Source organism: Phalacrocorax aristotelis, chromosome 2 (assembly GCF_949628215.1).
Source record: "Phalacrocorax aristotelis chromosome 2, bGulAri2.1, whole genome shotgun sequence".
Taxonomy (NCBI): domain Eukaryota; kingdom Metazoa; phylum Chordata; class Aves; order Suliformes; family Phalacrocoracidae; genus Phalacrocorax; species Phalacrocorax aristotelis.
The window spans coordinates 92,071,840-92,090,528 of record NC_134277.1 but is presented as its reverse complement, the minus strand read 5'-3'; the positions used below and the strand labels follow the sequence as shown (position 1 = coordinate 92,090,528).

At 41.6% G+C, this 18,689-nt stretch overlaps 1 protein-coding gene across 5 annotated transcripts in view; it reads left to right on the top strand.

The window, feature by feature from the left end:
* GRB10 (growth factor receptor bound protein 10) overlaps positions 1 to 18,689 on the top strand; it is a 145,446-nt gene that overhangs the window by 37,125 nt on the left and 89,632 nt on the right. The window lies entirely within an intron of this gene.

Sequence of the window (18,689 nt, the reverse complement as noted above, 5' to 3'; positions counted from 1 at the left end):
ATAATGCATGCTTTATATATTTTTATGAACTGTAAATTTGTTATTTTGGGCATGGCCTGTTTTTTGCCCCTTTTTCTCTTTGTTTTCATAGTGTGCTTACTACCTTAAAGATTTGGTTAGGGTTTTTGGGCCCTGCAGATACGCAAACGATTAAACATAACATCACATGACATTGAAACCTTTTCCTCTTTTTCCCAAGAGAAACATTACTAGTAGTGATTACTACAGTCATGCTACTCATTTGAAAGAAAAGCCAAAAACCAAACAAAACCAACAAAAATCCCCAACAAACCCCTATAAGATTTATACATCTGTTTTGTAATATGCCAGCTTATACTTTTTCCCCCACCAGGAAACTTGAAATTAGTTAAGACTAATGTTAATATATTTTGAGTAGTCAGTTGAATCTACCTGAATGCTTTTCCTAATAACAGGAAAAACATAACAGTTCCTTTATAACTGCTTTTGCAGTGATAAAAATAGAATGGACTTTGAGAAAACAGGTGTCCTGAAAATCTGTTACTATACTTAGGTCTGACTTTAAAAGAATATGTGAATAGATGTGCCTGGACTTCATAATTTTGATGCGCTGTGAAATTACGCTTCCAATTCATTTAGAGCATCGTCTGAGTCATGATGCGAAGCTGAGGGAGAAGAGAGCTGTGTAAGAGAAACTTGACATTGTAGGCAGTCATTTTTGAGCTGCAAATTCTTTACTGGATGTCAAGCTTCCTCATGAAAATAGTCTTTAGTGGTTCATAAGCAGTAAGAATGTGAAGTTTCCTTGGTACTTCCCCTTGCTCTTACAAACCCTGTAGATAATCTGCTTTAGTCTGGGACAGTCAACAGACTAGAAGTGTCAAAGCAACATGGGTGACTTAAGACAGTGGGAAGGTGACTCCCCGTCAATTATTTTTGGTCATAGCTTACTGTGTGTTAACTATTCTAAGTGCTTGTAACTGGTTTAAGGAGTAGCTTTGGAAGCCCATTCACAACTACTGTGCCTTCTGTCAGAAGTGAAGTTCGTGTTAAAAAAACCCTGAACATCTGTTTTTCCACCCCTACTAAATCTGACTTAGAAGCTTTCATCAACTTGTCTTTCAAATTTGGCTGCAGTGCCAGTATTGTGTTGGTAAAGGGCTGAAAGAAGGTTAAACTAAATATGCTCTAGATTAGAGTGTGAAGTATTCTATTTTTTTCAGTACATTTTCTGACTTAATATGAATGGAAGGCTATAGATAACATTCCTCCAGAGTCCCCAACGTTGGGACCTTGAGGCTCTAACTTCAGTGTTCAGAATAAATGGACATGTTGGAGTTTGGGATTATGTTCAAAGCATACAGTAGGAGAAATGAGAACCTGGATAAGTGGATGTGCACTACAGATTATTCTTTAGGATGGCTTGCTGCCAACCCCCCTCTACCCTTCTTTTTTTCTGTTCTTGAGGAGACGGGCAAGGTATAGATCTCTTGACTTTCTTACTGGGCTCTTTGTTTGCAATGGTTGCTGCTTTCAGGAGCTTTCAGTTCTTGTTTAAGAGCATTTTTTTTTCTTTTTTTTAAACTTTCTCAGGAGTTTGCACATAAACCAGTCACACTGAGTGCATTCTCCTAGAAACAATCTCTAGCTTTGTGGGAAAAAAATCAATACTACCTTTTAGTGGCTTTCAGGAGCCCTTTCCAAATTCTCGAACTCTTCAATAAAAATGTAGCAGTGAGAATTGGCAGTGTTTGTCTTCTGTTCCTGGAAATTCAGAACATAGTCCCAGAATTTCTCAGAAAAAATGGGATGATTTACTGTGTTTCCGTTCTTTTGCAATCTGTAGTCACAACAGTATTTATGTGCAGTGACTTGAACTCTTGGGGAAGATTTAGTTCTTTAACCCTTTGATGTATGAATTGTACAAGTCTCTGACATAAATAACAAGGCTGGGGTTGTTTTTCTCTGTTTCTGAAGATAAAATTCTGGGCATGTGGGAATGTTCTGCTCATCTTCTATTTTCTGCCTTCCATTTATTTTCTCATATCCAAGATTCAGGCATGACTTATTAATAAATTAATAGAATTTGTTTTCAGAGAGCGGGGTTCTTAATAGAGAAGGGACTTGTTCACATCATACTCATCGTCTAACTTGGCATAAAATGTACTACAAGAATGTGGTCACAAAATAGGGAGGAAATGGAAATTGCTTTCTCCTACATGTACAGAGCTGTATTAGCAGGATTGCTAATAGTCCTCTTGACCAGATAAGAGCAGAATATTGCACATCATACTTGACAATCTTTGAGCACTTCAAGAGTAGGAAAGTAAATACCTAAGAGAATTAATCAGAGGCTAGCTACTGTAGTAAAAGCCTCCTTTAATGATGTCAGATTTGTGGATGTGAAGATGATGTACTACTGTTACTGCAGCAGTCACATTTCTTTGCTTTCAGCTGGAGGAACAGATAGGCACAGGTTCTCCAGGGTTTAGTATGGCTGCTTTGATCCTTGTTTTCCATAAAATGGTACAATAAGTTAGAATTGGAGGTTGTCTCATCCAAGTCCACAGCTTGGACTTGATGATCTTAGAGGTCTTTTCCAATCTTAATGTTTCTATGATTCTACTATATTGAAGATATATGTGTTTTCCTAGGGTGCTTTGTCTTATGTGGGTTTTTGGGAGACTTGCTTTTTACATCTTCAGGTTTTGTTTGCTTTGATTGGGTGGTTAGAGGGGGTTTCTGTTTTAGCAGAAGAAGAAAAAAGATGCTTATATCTCTAATTTAGAGTTAACCTTGGTGGATGCCATAATCCTCATCCCTGTGGAATCCAGCTGCCTTCTATGTGAGTTAGTCTTACCTCTGCCACTTTGGAATTGAGCAGTCTGATACAGGTATACATGCTGCTGTCTGTGTTTGTGTGAATAAAATGTCTTTTGTCCTAAAAAACACAGCATGAAAAAACCCCGGTTGCAGTGTCCAACTAGACTGAAAACCTGTGTGGGAAGGGCTGTCAAGACCTATGTTTTGGCCCTCATTGTCTGCCTGACACTGAAAATACTCATTCACTTAGCTATCAACAGTTGTTGTTTGAGACTATGGAGACCTTTCTTACCACTTGTGGTGGGTTGACCCTGGCTGGATGTCAGGTGTCCACCAAAGGTGTTCTATGACTTTCCTCCTCAGCTGGACAGGGAAGAGAAAATATAATGAAAGGCTTGTGGGTCAAGATAAGGGCAGGGGGAGATCACTCAGCAGTTACCATCACAGGCAAAACAGACGCCACTTGGGGGAGTTAGTTTAACTTATTACCAGTTAAAATCAGAGTAGGGTAATGAGAAATAAAGCCAAGTCTTAAACCACCTTCCCCCCATCCCTCCCTTCTTCCTGATTTATCTCTACCTCTTCCCCTCCAGCAGCACAGGGTGTCAGGGAATGGGGGTTGGGGTCAGTTCATCACACATTGCCTGTGCTGGTCCTTCCTCCTCGAGGGAGGACTCCTCACACTCTTCACCTGCTCCAGCGTGGGGTCCCTCCCACAGGAGACAGTCCTCCATGAACTTCTGCAATGCGGGTCCTTCCCACGGGCTACAGTTCTTCACAAAATGATCCAGAGTGGGTCCTTCCCACGGGGTGCCGTCCTTCACGAACAGAATGCTCCAGTGTGGGTCCCCCATGGGGTCACAAGTCCTGCCAGCAAACCTGCTCCAGTGTGGGCTCTTCTCTCCATGGGTCCACAGCTCCTGCCAGGAGCCTGCTCCAGTGTGGGCTTCCCATGGGGTCACAGCCTCCTTCAGGCATCCACCTGCTCCATCATGGGGTCCTCCACGGGCTGCAGGTGGATATCTGCTCCACTGTTTACCTCCATGGGCTGCAGGGGGAGAGCCTGCCGCACCATGGTCTTCACCACAGTCTGGATGGAATCTCTGCTCTGGTGCCTGGACCACCTCCTCCCCTTCCTTCTTCACTGACCTTGGTGTCTGCAGGGCTGTTTCTCTCACATGTTCTCATTATCCTCTCTGGTGTTGTTCCACAGCTGTTTTGGTGTGGGTTTTTTTCCCCCCTTAAATCTGTTATCCCAGAGGTGCTACTGCTGTTGCTGACGGGCTTGGCTGTGGCCAGCGGTGGGTCCATCTTGAAGCCAGCTGGCATTGGCTCTGTTGGACATGGGGAAGCTTCTAGCAGGTTCTCGGAGAAGCCACCTCTGCAGCCTCTCTTCTAACAAAACCTTGCCACACAAACCCAATACATGATTTTAAGATTCAAAATAAATGGCAACTTAATTTATTCTCATTAGGCTTAAATGTACAAGGATACTGCTTGTATAGAATTTGGCCCAGAGTCTGGGCTTTTCATGCTAACAGGGCAGTAAGGAAGGACCAGAGCACACAAGCAGGCTTTCCAAGTCCTTGGGCATAGCTGAGTGAAAAAACACCAGAGGCATTATTGCATTACGTCATTCTTCTATGAAGAAATGAGCTGAAATTGCTACTGCCAATGCAGAAAGTCATCAGATTTGTGAAATATGGTGTCAGTCAACAGATATTTTGTTGATGATGCTCTTGTTTTAACAGTTTACTTGTATGTGGTGTAGAGGGTTGATGGACTGCAGCAGACATAAAGTACAAAGCAGCGAGAACATTAGTGAATGTTTTAACAAGACATGTTGCCTCCAATATGAAGTTATGAAATCTGTCTCCCTGAGTGCAAAAAAACTGCAAATGTTTTTTACAGATAGAGTTGATGCTGCTTCATAGTTTTGGTTGAAGAGCAACTGGAGCTGGATTTCTAGCCTCTGTGTATTTTTCTTGGGAAGAAAACTGTTTAAAAAATTGTCCCAAAAGCAGTTGTTTTCACTAACACTGAACTAAGTGTGGTGCTTACCTCTTAAAGAGGCCATTGGAAGTACACTTGCCCCTACTATTATGTGTCATCAGAATATTGGCAACAAAATTTGTTTCATATACCTTAGTTTGCATTGCAGACTAAGTTTTTACACAATTGATTATGGTTTCCCTTCTTGTAAGAAATACCCATCAATTACTTTTTTTGTTGTACCCGTTTACCTTTCTGCAGTTCCAACTGAAAGTCTGTACCTAACTGTTTGCACTTTAACTTTTGTATTCTAATTTACACAGAAGTTGGTTGGCAAAACATGGTGTCTTTTTTGAAGGTGAACATGAGCAAAAAATTTCAAGTGGATAGGTCCACATTTCTTAATTTTAGAAGATATTTTCAGCCCACCAAAAAAAAAGGCTCAAAGCACTCTAATGGTCGATCATACCATTTACTATTTAGTTTACTACTAACAGCAGTGAGGAAACAATGTAGATGTTGCAAATCAAGTGAGGAAATTAAAAGTAAAGAAGCTTAATTTTGCATCTCTATTAATGGCTTCATGCTCATGCTTGAACAGTAGACTGAACCTGTCTTTTAATCTTTGAACCTGTCTTTTAACCTTATGTCATTATATACAAGCAGTCTCTTAAATTTGTCTCTTGATTTAGCTCTAGTTTTCATACATATTTAAATCTACAGTTCACTACTTCTTTTACTTAAGAGAAGGCTGAGGAGGGGGATCTTATGAGCGTATATAAATATCTGAAGAGAGGGTGCAAAGAGGACAGAGCAAGGTTCTTTTCAGTGTTGTCCAGAAGCAATGGGCACACACTGAAACACAGGAGGTTCCTTCTGAACATCAGGAAACACTCTCTCACTGTGAGGGTGACCGAGTGCTGGCACAGGTTGCCTAGGGAGGTGGTGGAATCTCTGTCCTTGGAGATACTCCGAAGCCATCTGGACATGGTCCCAGGTAACTGGCTGTAGGTGGCCCTGCTTGAGCAGGGAGATGGATCAGATGACCTCCGGAGGTCCCTTCCAACATCAACCATTCAGTGATACTGTGAAAATCAAAAGCAGTGGATCTCTTCAGGTTCTGACTTGTGTGCAACTTTTCAGATGCTACTCCCAGATTGTAAAAACACCCATGTTGATAAAAACAGGTAATTTTCTGGTGTTTTCTCACAAAACTTCATGAGACCATTCTGGAATAATGGTACAATCAGTTTAGCAGACTACAGCACCAAACTAAGTCCTGTATATTTTTTTTCTAATGAATGGGATCTTTTCCAAATGAGTAAATATTTAACAAGCTGTTTACCAATTGGTTATTCTGGAGAACTACCAGTATGAGCGTTTTCATGTTAGTAACAGCTCTCACTTAATGGAAGAGAGAAGTTGATGTACCAGTCCTAAGGCAGCTTCATACTTCAAACAACTGTGTAAACATAAAAGAAACCTAAAACATAAGAGAATTGAAGGTGGGTTGTTGTTTTTTTTTTTTTAAATTGGCTTTGTTATAGTCAACTGGAATTACGTTAGTGATAGTTTGGGGGTGTGTATTTTTAATGAATCTTCCTCCTACAGATGTTCTGTGCTCTACATATAAGTAAATAATAACCACTGGAGACGATTATTTTGTTTTTCAAGAGGAAGATAAGACTGCTGTGCATTTGGAGCTGTCACTTTTCATGAAAGTGCTGTGGGTCAGATAATTCTTAGTGTTGCTGTCCATGCCAGTTGGCTCAGACAGGCCTTTTCTATCCTTGGAAAAGACCGGAGATATAATGTTGTCTTATACTTAATATTTCCAAGAAATATATTTAGATACAGACCTTGCTAAAAGTTATGCCCAGTAGATTTTCTTGCCTTACACAGTCTAAAGGGAGACTGTTTGATCAACGGAAGGACAGTATTTCATAAGCACTTACGATTTCTTTTTTTTTTTAAAGTTAAAGGTAGGTGGGGACCACCCCCCAAAAAAAAAAAAAAACCAACACCCCACAGCCAAAATCCCCTGATTCTGCATGAAGTTGTTCTAGTGTGATCAACTCTGAGGGGAGAATTTTACTAATTTAAAACAAAAAAAAAAACCCAAAACCCTCTGTGGGTACAGTTTCCAAACTTTGCTGTTAAGGTGATGTCTCATGGCAGGGATCACTTTGTTTCTACGCTACCAGACCATCTAGCCATAATGCTGCATCTGAGCCCTGAACTGAAGCTGCTGATTCAAACAAGAATGGATAGCCTAAACTCACTATGGCATCAGTAGTGGATGTGCCACTGACTTTGTAAAGCTAGGGATGAATATATCAAGTCCACCTACCACTAGCTATGGCTGAAAAGGTTCTTCACTTGCTTCTTTTGCATCCTCTAAGAATTTTCCTTTTAGTTTCTAATATAATGTAGTCTGAAATAGTCTTTTAAAAGTTCTACCTAGGTTCCCACAAAACACTGCCACTTTTCAGGTTTATCTTTCATTCCTAGTGTTGCAGGTATGTTCCCTTCGTGGAGTGTGGGATGGAAAGTGTGGCATAGAACAAGGACTTTGTTCTTGAAGGATTGGCTTTGCTTTTTCAGGATGGAATTTTAGCAAATTGATCGGCTTTCAGGAATCCTTCATTTACAAAGGGCCAGATTATTGGTATTAATGGCCTTTTATGCTAGTTAGTATTGATATTTTAATCTGAGGCATAAGGATACAGTGTTTTTCTTTCTGGTTTTGAAAGAACAACAAGCAATCAAAGGTAGAACACAAATGCCCAGCAAAGCTGTAGGGCTTTTCTGCTATTTTAAGATAGCTTTGGCTTGTGTACTGGTAAGACCAGTGTGCATATTTGAAATTCTAGTCTCTACAATGAAAAGACAAGCCCTCGGAAACAGCCAGTGGTTTTGGAGCATGCTTGTCCTTTGCAAGCTGAATGTTAAACAATGACTTAAGACTCTACTACACACTGGCTGTAGCTCTTGATGCCTTACACACTGGCTCCATTTTTTGACATAATTTTGGCAAGTGGAGAACCTGGCAATTCTTCATGCTAGAGGCCTTAGCTCTAATAAAGCGCTTTAGTTATTAGCACAAGTAAATAGTTGTCCATTTGTGCTTCATTAATGCATATTAGTCATACAGTAAATACTGTCATGCTGGCAAGTTCCCCAGAATACTGAATACTTCTGCACAGTTCAGGAGGGGGTTTCTGACAAAGTGGTGTTGGCACCTTTCTTGAAGAAGTTCTTGAGCTATTAGTGTAGAAGAGTGACAGACCATTATTTCAGCTCACGTAGGTTTTTGTAAAACTGATACTTCAGTGGAGGGAAAGAAGTACTTTTGATGAATTTTGTACTGTTGCAGTAGGTCCTTCTCAAGTGTGCAGTTAACTTTTTTTACAGTCTTCAGCTATATCTGAGGCAGATTGCTTTGGGCTGTGGGGACTACAAATGAGGTGCCTACTTTTCTAATGAAAATAATTAGATATTGTAAAATCCCATAAGATTGTCCAATATAGTAACATTTTAACTATATATTTGAAAAACCTAGCATGTGCAACAGTGTGAGGAAATCAAAAGCCAGCACAATGATCTGTGTAAGTGCTTTGGTTTCTTGAGAGATAAGACCTTTGTTATAAATGGTTATAAAATTGTGAGCTGAAATATCAGGTATGACATTTTCTTTGGAACAGCCAGCAGAGATTTACCAGTTGCTTCTTTATCCTTTGTGTGCTTGGCAATGACTTCCAGGAGGACTTGCTCCATATCTTGCCAGAAACTGGGAAAGGCTGACCAGCTTCTGGCTCTTCATATCCTTATCCTTGCTCATGTTGAAGATGAATGTGATTTTTTTTTTTTTTTCTTTGCCTCTGCAGTCATCAAGATCCTCCTCTGACCAGTGACTTATTTTTTGAAGTTAAGAGGGAGGAGCCACACAGTGATATTGGCCAGCTTCCTTAGCATCTTCTAACGCATCCCATCTGGTCCCAGTGACTTGGTTCGGTTAGCTTGTGTGATCCATAACCTTCCTTTGCTGTGAATAATGGTTCACTCCCCCAGATGCTGACATTATGCTTAAAGAATTGGGAGATGTGAGGATGAATTTTACCGGGAAAAACGGAGGCAAAGAAATCACTGATCTTGTGTCCTTAGCTGCTGGGTCCCATGCACAAGTGAGCACTAACTGGACTAATATTAGCCATCTTTTTGCCCTTGCTTACCTGTAGAAGCATTCCTTGTTTTTTCTTGGCATCCTTTGCTTGCTCCAGGTTTTCTGCTTGGGCAGTATCTCCATATTCTTTCTGCATAACCTCTTCCTGCTTTGACCTTCTTTGCATTTCAGCATTTGAGCTGAGGCAGGAGTTGCCTGTCCATTTACCATGGCTTTAAGCCATTCCTCCGTGACTTTCTGCATGCCAAAATGGATCTTTCTTGATCTTTGAGGAGGACATCCTGGGAGATCAGCTTGTTGTCCTTGGCCCCTTGGTCCTTCAGAGCAGTCTCCCATGGGAACCTGGCAAGCAGATCCGTGAGCAAGCCAAAAATCTGCTTTCCTGCAGTCCAGGACTGTAATTTTGCTAGTAGTCTTGCTCACTTTGCTTACTCTTGTTACCTTCATCTCAGCATGGCATCGGGCTGGCATCAACCTCTGCCTTCCAAACTGGTTATTTGTCCATGAGTTCGCTTTGCTAGCTTGTCGGTCAAGCAGAATGCTTCCCTGGTTGGCTCACTGATCACTTGTGATGTGAAGTTATCTTCAACCCGCTCCAGAAATCTTTGTAGTGACCAGTGCTGGCAGCAGCTGGAACTGCACTATTTGCTTGTGAGTGGGGCAGAAACATGATCTAGCTGATTTGTCTCCAAAATCTCCTCATCCCATGCACCTGGCTGCAAAAATGGGCTTGTTTGTCCTAGGCTCAAGACAGGTACTCTGAGCTTTCTTCTCCAAGATGATGGCTGCCTCTTTTGGAAACGGGCATTGAGGTGGAAAACAAGGGATTTGCCAGTGTTGACAGAAGCAAAGGAGAACCTAGGCGTGCTAGCTGATAGCCCAGCTTCTCTTGGCCCACCTCTGTCCCTTGTGGCTTCCCAGCCAAGCTGTTGGTACTCAATCTCCTGTCATGGCACCCTCCTGCCTCCCCTGGTGCTTTCTCTCTCTCCCAAGGTTTACATCTGAGTGGGCTGTCTCCCATGCTGCATTCTCTGAGGACCTACTGCCATCCATATCTCCCCAGAACTATCCTTGGGGCAGCGTGGGGAAGCTTCCCCTCGCTAAGTGGCTTGTGAGCTTCCACCCTCAGGTCTGACTGGTACTGCTATCCTTTGGTCATGAGTGCCCTGGCTCCAAGTTATTTGGTGGGGATGGGCATGAGGCACTAGGAATCCTAGCCAGATGTTCCCCTTTCCTCCCCACTGGGCGCCCATTGCAGAAGAGATGCCACCCCCCATGCCTGGAGTGTGAAGAGGCAGCACAGGTCAGGAGGTAAGGGCTGACGCAAGCCTTGAAATGCAGGAACTGTTTTATCAATTGTAAAGAGACTGTGCCTAGCTTGGCAAGGCTAACATCTCCCTTCCCTGCCTGTGGGTTTGCTGTCTCCTCCACCCTTCTGGCAGGGACCTGAGCTGCCGAGGATTTCCTTGAGTCATTGTGTGTAGGCTGATGGAGAGTGGTGCCTGGGGGAGCTTGGGAGAAGACATTTTGGCCCTCCTGGAAGGAGATAACTACCTCTTTCTGGAGGACATCTTGGCAATGATGATTTTGGGAGGCAGTGACCATACCTGTGGCTAGTCCACATCCATGGGCTGTCAGCCTCTATGGGCTCTGGGTCTCCTGTCACCTGGTTGAGTCACCCTTTAGTCCTTCTGTGTGTGCTCTTAATCCTGTTCCCCCTCTCCACGTCCTTCCAGAGCTCCTCTCTTGGGCTTATCCTTCCTTTACTAGCAGGGAAGCAGGAACCCCTTGGCAAGCCAGGAGTGGTTGCTGTGGTCAGACCACCATGACCTGTTGGGAAGATTTCTGCAGAAGGTAACTCTAGGATCATGTTACATAAATGTTCTTCAGTGTCTCATGTTTTATTTGTACTTGTTAAATCACTTCAGTCTCCTGACTGTAGCAGATAGCCATTTATTAAAGCAACTTACAGCATGTTTACCCGCCCACACTTGCACACTCAATTTGTGTGAATTTTTTTCCTTGTCAAATTCATGACAGACTCAGAATTTTTCAAACCAAATATTAATGTCAACATTTGAGTTAGTCACCTTAAGTCTTTTCTAGCTGGAGGCACTTGTAGAGCCTGTTCTCTAAAGCGAATATGAATTAAGACTTCAGAGTGCCCATTTTGCTACTGACCATACAGAAGTATAAGGTGGTGGGTTGTAAGTTTGGTGGGAAGAATGCCATCCTGTGTGCGTGCAGATGAAACTTCTGCTTGAAATATTTGTTTTGTTGTTCTCTGACATGAGCAAATGGTTAACCAAGTGTGCTAAAGATGTTATGAAAAAGGCATCTCTTGCCGCCTTGTTTTTTCTGGAGTCCTTCATGTCCCCAAAATTATGGCAAACTGCTGGCTGTTGAACATGAATTGGCTGGATGGTTTAGTTGCAAACCATAACTGCTATGCTGGATGACAGCAGGTTGGAAAAATAGTTTTCTGACAGCGTATCTTTTAGAGCATGACTTGCCCTGAAGATTAAAATAAACCCAAACCCACAAGACCAAAAACTTCTCATCGACTGTCCCACTAGCATCTTCTGGAACAGGGTTATTGACACAGTAACGTGTTATTAGGATGCAAGATTACGCACATGCTGTCAGTATTGTGGTGGTGTGTTAATGAAGCCACAGGTAACTTGCCACAGTTAATTTTCTTGCTTTAACTTGATGTAATGGTCTTCAGTTCAACTGTATCCAGAAGGTGGCTTGTCCTCTCACCCACAGCTTGCTTCTGAAGCCTAGTTCAAAGTTTTTTTCCTTTCTTCCTCATCCTATGATTCCTTTTTTTTTTTTTAAATCTCTGGTTTGTCTTTAATCTCAGCAGGAATCTTTCCCACTACCTTTATTCCATAGATCTGCATTTTGGGTTAGAAAGAATAGCTCAAAGCTAGAGGAAGCAGTATAATAAATACTGATCCTGCTGTAAAAGTTACCATCCTGATCCTGGAGTTAAGCACCATCTCAGCTGAAGTGTGGTAACTGCTAGCACCTTGAACTGCAAAGTGTAAACAATCTTCAGCAGTGGTTTCAGGGAAAAGAAAGGTGTTTTAAGGCCACTTTGATACTGATTGAACGGCAGCTCATCTGATTGCTTTTTATCTTCCTTAGAGTGAACAGTAGAAATCCATTTGCAGAAATGCTCCTGTGGTTAGTAGCTGTAGTGCTTCACCGTTGCTAAAGCCAGCATGAGCAAATGTTGCACACATGGCAGTATTATAATTGTGGGATTCCTTGAACTTTTCTTTTGGCTGACCAGCTTTACAATCTCCACTGAAATCTCTCCCTGTTTGGAGACCCTGTACCTGGGCAGGTCTAGTTTGGGGTGGTTTTTTTGTTTTGTTTCATGTGCCACCTTGGCAATTTTTGGCACAGCAGAGCTTTCTCCAGTAGCACACTGGTAGTTATGAAAACCCTTTCATCTGCTGAGGCCTTAACGTAGCCCAGTATTCAGAGGATTTGTGCAGATTTAAAGCAGCAGCTGCTGCTGCTAACCGCGTTGAAGTGCTGCAGTGTATGTTCTGACGTGCTGTGGGTAACTTTGTTGGATGTGTCCAGTAGGCGTTAGCAAAAAGTGGGGAGAAGCTGTACAAAATAAGAAGTCACTTGACACACTTACGCTGTGAACAACTAGTTATAAAACAACAACAACAACAAAAAAAAACCCCAACCCCAAAAAACCCCAGACCTTCCAAGTATGAAGAGGTGATTGACACGCTTGCTTTTAGCAAGCAGGTTTTTTTTCTGAGTGCCAGTTTGTGCAAAAACTGAAGATTTACACTTTGTATTGGGTTTTCCTAGGACAGCTTGCAACTTTACCTGTAATCTGTTACTATTTGAATGCAAATCGCTCAGCTCTTGTGAATTTTCTTCCTTTAGAGAATGTTAAGTCAATAAAGATTATCTGATAAAAGCCATCTTCTTGATGCAGGGTAACTGGTAGAGCTACCTGCAATTAGCTCACTTACCTCGAGGAGGGAAAACATGGCAGCCACCTGATTGAGGTAGATATATATAAACATATATTTCTCAATACTGGAACAAGTGTAGCAATTAAGCACATTCCGTATTGTACCTAGATTTTTGAAAATCAGATAGAGATAGGTAAAGTATCCAGAGCACTGGGAGAAGTTCTCAGGCTAAAAAGTACCTTTGGGCTGCCTGGATTTTATTGTAGTCAAACTACTTACTACTTTTTTGTATTCTGATAAGGACTCTGAAGATGTAGGAAATACAGCAAGTTTCTTTCACTTTGAGAAATGGGGATAAGATACTGGCGTACTGAAATATCCAGGACAACCCCTGTTGTTAGCTTAATTTTTGTTTTGTTTTCTTTCTAACTGTTGTGAATTGACAATTTGTATGATGGCAGCACTGCAACACAATTTGTATCAGAAATGTTGTCCATCTGTTGCTAGCACCTGGGGTAAGTGACTTCAGGAAGTCTAGTAGAGCATCACTGTTGAGGACTCTTTTTTTTTTTTTTTAAAATATTTTTTTTAAGGCAAACTATTCTGAGCATCAGTGTGAAAGGTGTGGTGATATGACTTAAAACTGCAAAGGTCGAATGATTCAAACATGATTAAAGAAAGAAACGCAGAAACGCAGAAATGCAGGCAACTTGTTTTATTGATAATGGTGGCTTTTTTTTTCTGAGGGTGTACAAAGTAACCTATTACTGCAACGTAAGCAGTGCAAAAGAACTATTGTTTTTTAAGTACCCGTATATTATAGTCTTTTTCTTACACTCCATTGTTTTCTTTGCATAAATCCCATTACTGATTTGCTCAGAGAGTGGAACCCTGCCGTTTGGTTCCGGGAGTGCTCGATGGTCTGTTCTAACACAAGATCGAATTCTGGGTATTAATCATGAAGAGGCATGGTGGTTCTTCTTTAGGGATGTGCCTATGATTTCTGTGGTGGTGGTTTATTTTTTTGTTTCAATAGGTTATTAAGCTGTCAGCTGAGCATATAAATCTTTACCCCATATCTGAGATTCTTAAATACCTTCTTTTTGGTAAGGCTTGCTGTTCTGGAGATGTGTGAAGAGTTCTGTATCTAACTGGAAGCAAGTCACCTGAATGACAAATGTCCTTGCCCAAGGTGGGCAATTAGTGCTGGGGCAGATTGCATGGTGTAACATGTAAATGGATCATTATCTAAGCAGAAAGGTGTGTGGTCAATATAATTAGGATCATAGGTTTGATCAGATGGGACAGCTATTTCTTGACCTAGTTAATTACTTATCTAGTGCCAAGGATCACTGTACAGGGAAGGAGGGGTGGGGTATCAAGCACACCCTGAATTGCAGCAATTGAGCAAATTGGCTAGAAAGTAGAGATAAGGTCCATATTGCTGATAGTTGAAGCAAGTAAGGATAGCAAAGTAGTGTTGTGTGAAGTTGTTCAACATGTTACTTGAACTTAATCAGATTTTCAGTTTGAAGACCTGAAGAACAATCTCATTAGCAATCTGACAGTTACTTTGCTCACTGGTGTCTGGTGAATTTTAATGGTCTGTGTGAGGATCTTGCCCCACAGCAGGTTTATCACTTTATCAGCTCTGTCCAGGGCTGTGAAGAATCTTCACCTATCTCCTGTTCAAACCCTCAGTTTGAACCTGAGCCATCAAGAAGACAAAAGGGGTAGCTCTATTGCCTTTAAGAAAGCAGGCCCACGTTCAGATGGGATAAATTCCTTTGCCTTGTGTTTTGTGCTACTCATTCCTTTGTTAGAGTTCTATCAGTCTTTGGGTTTTCAGGGTTCCCTAGTCATAAGGTTGCATACACTTGAATATGTAATTTAGGTTGTCTGCCTGTGGTTGCTGCTTCCCAAAGCATAGAGATTTGAATATCTATTCTTAAAGAGAATGCATTTGTATGGAAATAGTGGCTCCTGCAGCCTAGGTAACATCTTCCCGTCTCTCCTCCCTACCCGGGCCCGGGACACACAAATGTGTTGCTGCAGTGCCGGACCTCATAGTCCACCAGAGGTCATCCTTTCAAGTGCTGAGCCTTCCAAGGTTAATGCAGGGCGTCATTAGCCTGGGCTGGGACAGACTGTCCAAGGCAGTTCGCAGAACGTCTCCCGTCCACTCGGTGCAAGCGTGCTGTCAAAACCTGACTCCCAAAGCCCAGTGTTCTTGGAAGCAGCTGGCCAGCAGCGCTGCTATAACCGGAGCTCTAGTAGATTTGATGCCAAGTAGAACAGAGCTACCTTGTATTTCACAGGTCTGAGCATGGCGAGGGCAGTGGGTTGAAAAGGATCAAATATCCTGTACCTTCTTTCTGTGGGTTACAACTTCCCCTGAAAGAACATGGGAAGATTTTTTTTTTTTTAGTACAAGTGAAAAGAAAATCATTTCGAAGACATTTTCTTAGAACGGGCAGGTGTGTGTGACATGCTGAAATTGTCAATAGCACCTGGGTACAAATATTCCCTTTTTTTATCTTTCTGAGGAGGAAGGAATATAGTCTGACTATGCACTTCAGAAACTTGGACAAAACATAGAAAATGCCCTGGTGAGAATTCTTGAACAGGCTAAAAGTTTAATGAGCAGCAACACGTCATTATGGGTTGCATCACTCCGTCAGACTGCATGACCACCGTCCAGTATAGTGGTTAACACGTATGGATTGCTAAGTTCATTAGAGCCTTGCTGTCCTTTTAACTCAGTTTAAGCACTGTAGTCTATTAAGTATCAGCTCTTTGATAAGAGAACCATGCAAAATCTTACTGAAAAGCCTCTTTAAAAAGAAAAGGAATACAACACATTACTTTCTCAGGGTAATAAAACTAAACTTTAATTTCTATTGGTAAATACAGTTCTCTGTCACAGAAAGCAGGTATTTTCAGGGACTTTATTGGTGGGTCTGTATTGACCAAAACCAAAGAGCTTGGAACATGCAGTAAATTAGGGTTTTGGTAGTGTCAGTGGCAGTCGCTTGCCAGACAGTGACTTGCTTTGGAGGTAAAGCTAACTTACAATTAAGTACAAGCTGAAGATATGTTATCAAGATCTATGTGCACCAGCAGAAGAAAAGGAATTTCTATATAAGCATGGAATTATCTACTGTGACGAATTTCCTAATATAAACTTAATTTAGTCAGTGCTGTTTTGTTAGAAGTGAAAAGGAGCCTAGTTTGTTTAAAAAAAGAAGCAAAAAGACACTTTATCAGAAAGTAACTGCCTCATTTTTTGTAAGTGCTTTCTAGCTGTAGACAGCTCTTAAGAAGTGATCGCTTTCACCAAGAACCTTGTGCATCTGTTTCTTTTCTGTATTTCAAGACTTTATTTTAGCCGTAAACTATGTAAACTGTCTCTAACAGCCACAGTGGTTTTAGTCTCATTAAAAATAGAACAAAGCTTTTAGCATTTCTAAGCCTGTCAGTTGGATTCCCTCCTTGCTAGCTGATTAAAAGACAGCAACCATGATGTATTGAGTTTTCTTCTACTATAATAAATGGTAGTCTGGTCAAAAAAGTGCACATGGTGGAATGAATATACTATCCATATTCTCTGTGCAGAGTACTGGGAGACAGCTAAATTCTTGCAGAAGCTGTTAGTTTCTAGTAAGAGAGGACCGCATCTAGTGAGAGAAATTTAACTTGACGTAGTTCCTGCCAAATTCCGGGTTCAGTAGTGTTGAAAACCCTGCTAATGCCAGTTTTGCAAGGACCAGCCTAGAGATGCTGAATCTGTAATGCTAACATGTATGCGTGCTGTAAAAGTGCGTTGCTGGAGCTGTCAGCTAGCATGGTGTGCTTCCTCCTGCCTTACTGGGGAAAAGCCTTTTATGAATAAACTGCTGCTACCAGATACTGTTGGAGGTTGCTAATTGTGGTCCAGCTCTTGCCAGGTTAGATTTATTTATTTATTTATTGGGGGGTGGGGGGTGTGTGGCGAAGAGCTACTACCTTTTTTTTTTTTTTAAAAAAAAAAGCTCGCTAGTAGGTAACAGTAGGTTTTGGTGTGAAACAGTACTGCCCTGATAGCAGTTGCAATGCAGGTAATGATGTCACGTAACTGGTAATACTCCTTAAAATAAATCTGAAACACATTCAGAAAAATAGCTTTCTGGCTCAACTACATCAGTCCATGTATTTAAGAAAGCTTTTTTCCTCCTTGGTGTAGGAGGAGTAACACTTCACTGACTTGGGGCATGCACACTATGGGGCTTCGGTGCTGATGACAGTGTCCATACCCCAAAATTTTTTGTTGAATTAAAGCACTTTCTGGTCAGTGGGTTATTGAAACCCAGACGGGGGTCGGGAGAGAAGTTCCTCCAAGGTCAGACTGGTAAGCCTTTCTGCCTTCCCCCGTATCATGGGATGTAATATAATTCCTGTGATTCATTTAACAAATTCCCTGCTGCTGCAGAGACGTACACCACGGACACAGGTCTGTCTTGTCTGTCAGTCTCATTTTCCTTCTTTCTTTGCTAATTCCTGGTATGTTGTGTTTCTTGTAGCTATTGTATATGTTGCGTGGTGGGCTGGTCAGTCTGCTGAAGGTGGTGTGAATGTGTGGATAGCAATAGGTCTGCATGCCCTGCCAGGTTAAGGCATGTTTTCAGTGATTTGCGGCACCGAGGATCAGAGGTGCTGTGGTGTGCTGGGAGGAATGTGCTGCTGCCTTTGCTACTCCCGTAATCCCAAGCTGGGCTCGTTTTTTCCTGGTCTCTAGGGTTATCGCTCTCAGCTTTGACAGCCAGTATTGTAAAATCAGAAGGATTCCTGCAGTTAGTGGCTTTGCTACTTCAGGAGAGAGCGCCCAACTTTTGACAAAGCTAAGTGGCTTTATTTTAAGCCCTTGTTTGTACAAGCTCTCTTAGCAATGGGAATGCTAAAATTCTAGGCTCACGGTTACTCTGTTGATTTACTGAGCCTTTCACTTGGCTTTTACCTAGTCAAATGACTATAGTTAAGAGGCAGGAAACCTATTTACAGGTCTTTAATTATGTAATATGTGGGTTGTCTGAGAACGTGCTTTAAAGTTTTTTGCCTAGTGTGCAAAGCCTGTTTTTTCTTTATTTCTATAACATGGTAGGCACTGGCCTGGGGAAGACGTGACTGGAGCTCTGGCAGAAGACATTAAAACATATGAACTGTGTTTTGAGTAAACTTGAAATAATTTGCAGAGCAGTGACTTTGGACAAACCCAAGAGCTTTGCTCTTCTCTCACAACTGTACTTGGGACAAATTTCCTTGAGCTTTGGGGCATCAGCAGGCTGAAAATATTTTGTACAAAATAGCTGTCTGGTAGGGGACTGTGCTGCTGTATTTAGTCACTAAGAAGCCCAGTGACTTAAATCTTTTAAGAAAGGAGCATCATATGCATTACTAATTGATCTAGACTGTGGAGTTTGGATTAGAGCTTGAACATTGATCTGGATCTGTCAGGTGGATTTCTTCCTGTAATAGCCTATGTGTTTTCCTTTACAGGGCTAAGAGTAAAATTGAGTGACACAACAGAATCTCTGTGGATGGCTGCGGATACCAGTAAGCTATAGGAAAGTTCACTTAGATAAATAGCTGGCTACTGGGCACTTAACATAATGGAGTCTATTCTCCTCATTGTACATTCGATGGTTTAAGTAAACCTAAGCTGCAAAATCACAGTATAAAGAAGTGTAGCATAGAAAACAATGCAGAAAGTTACTTTACATAAA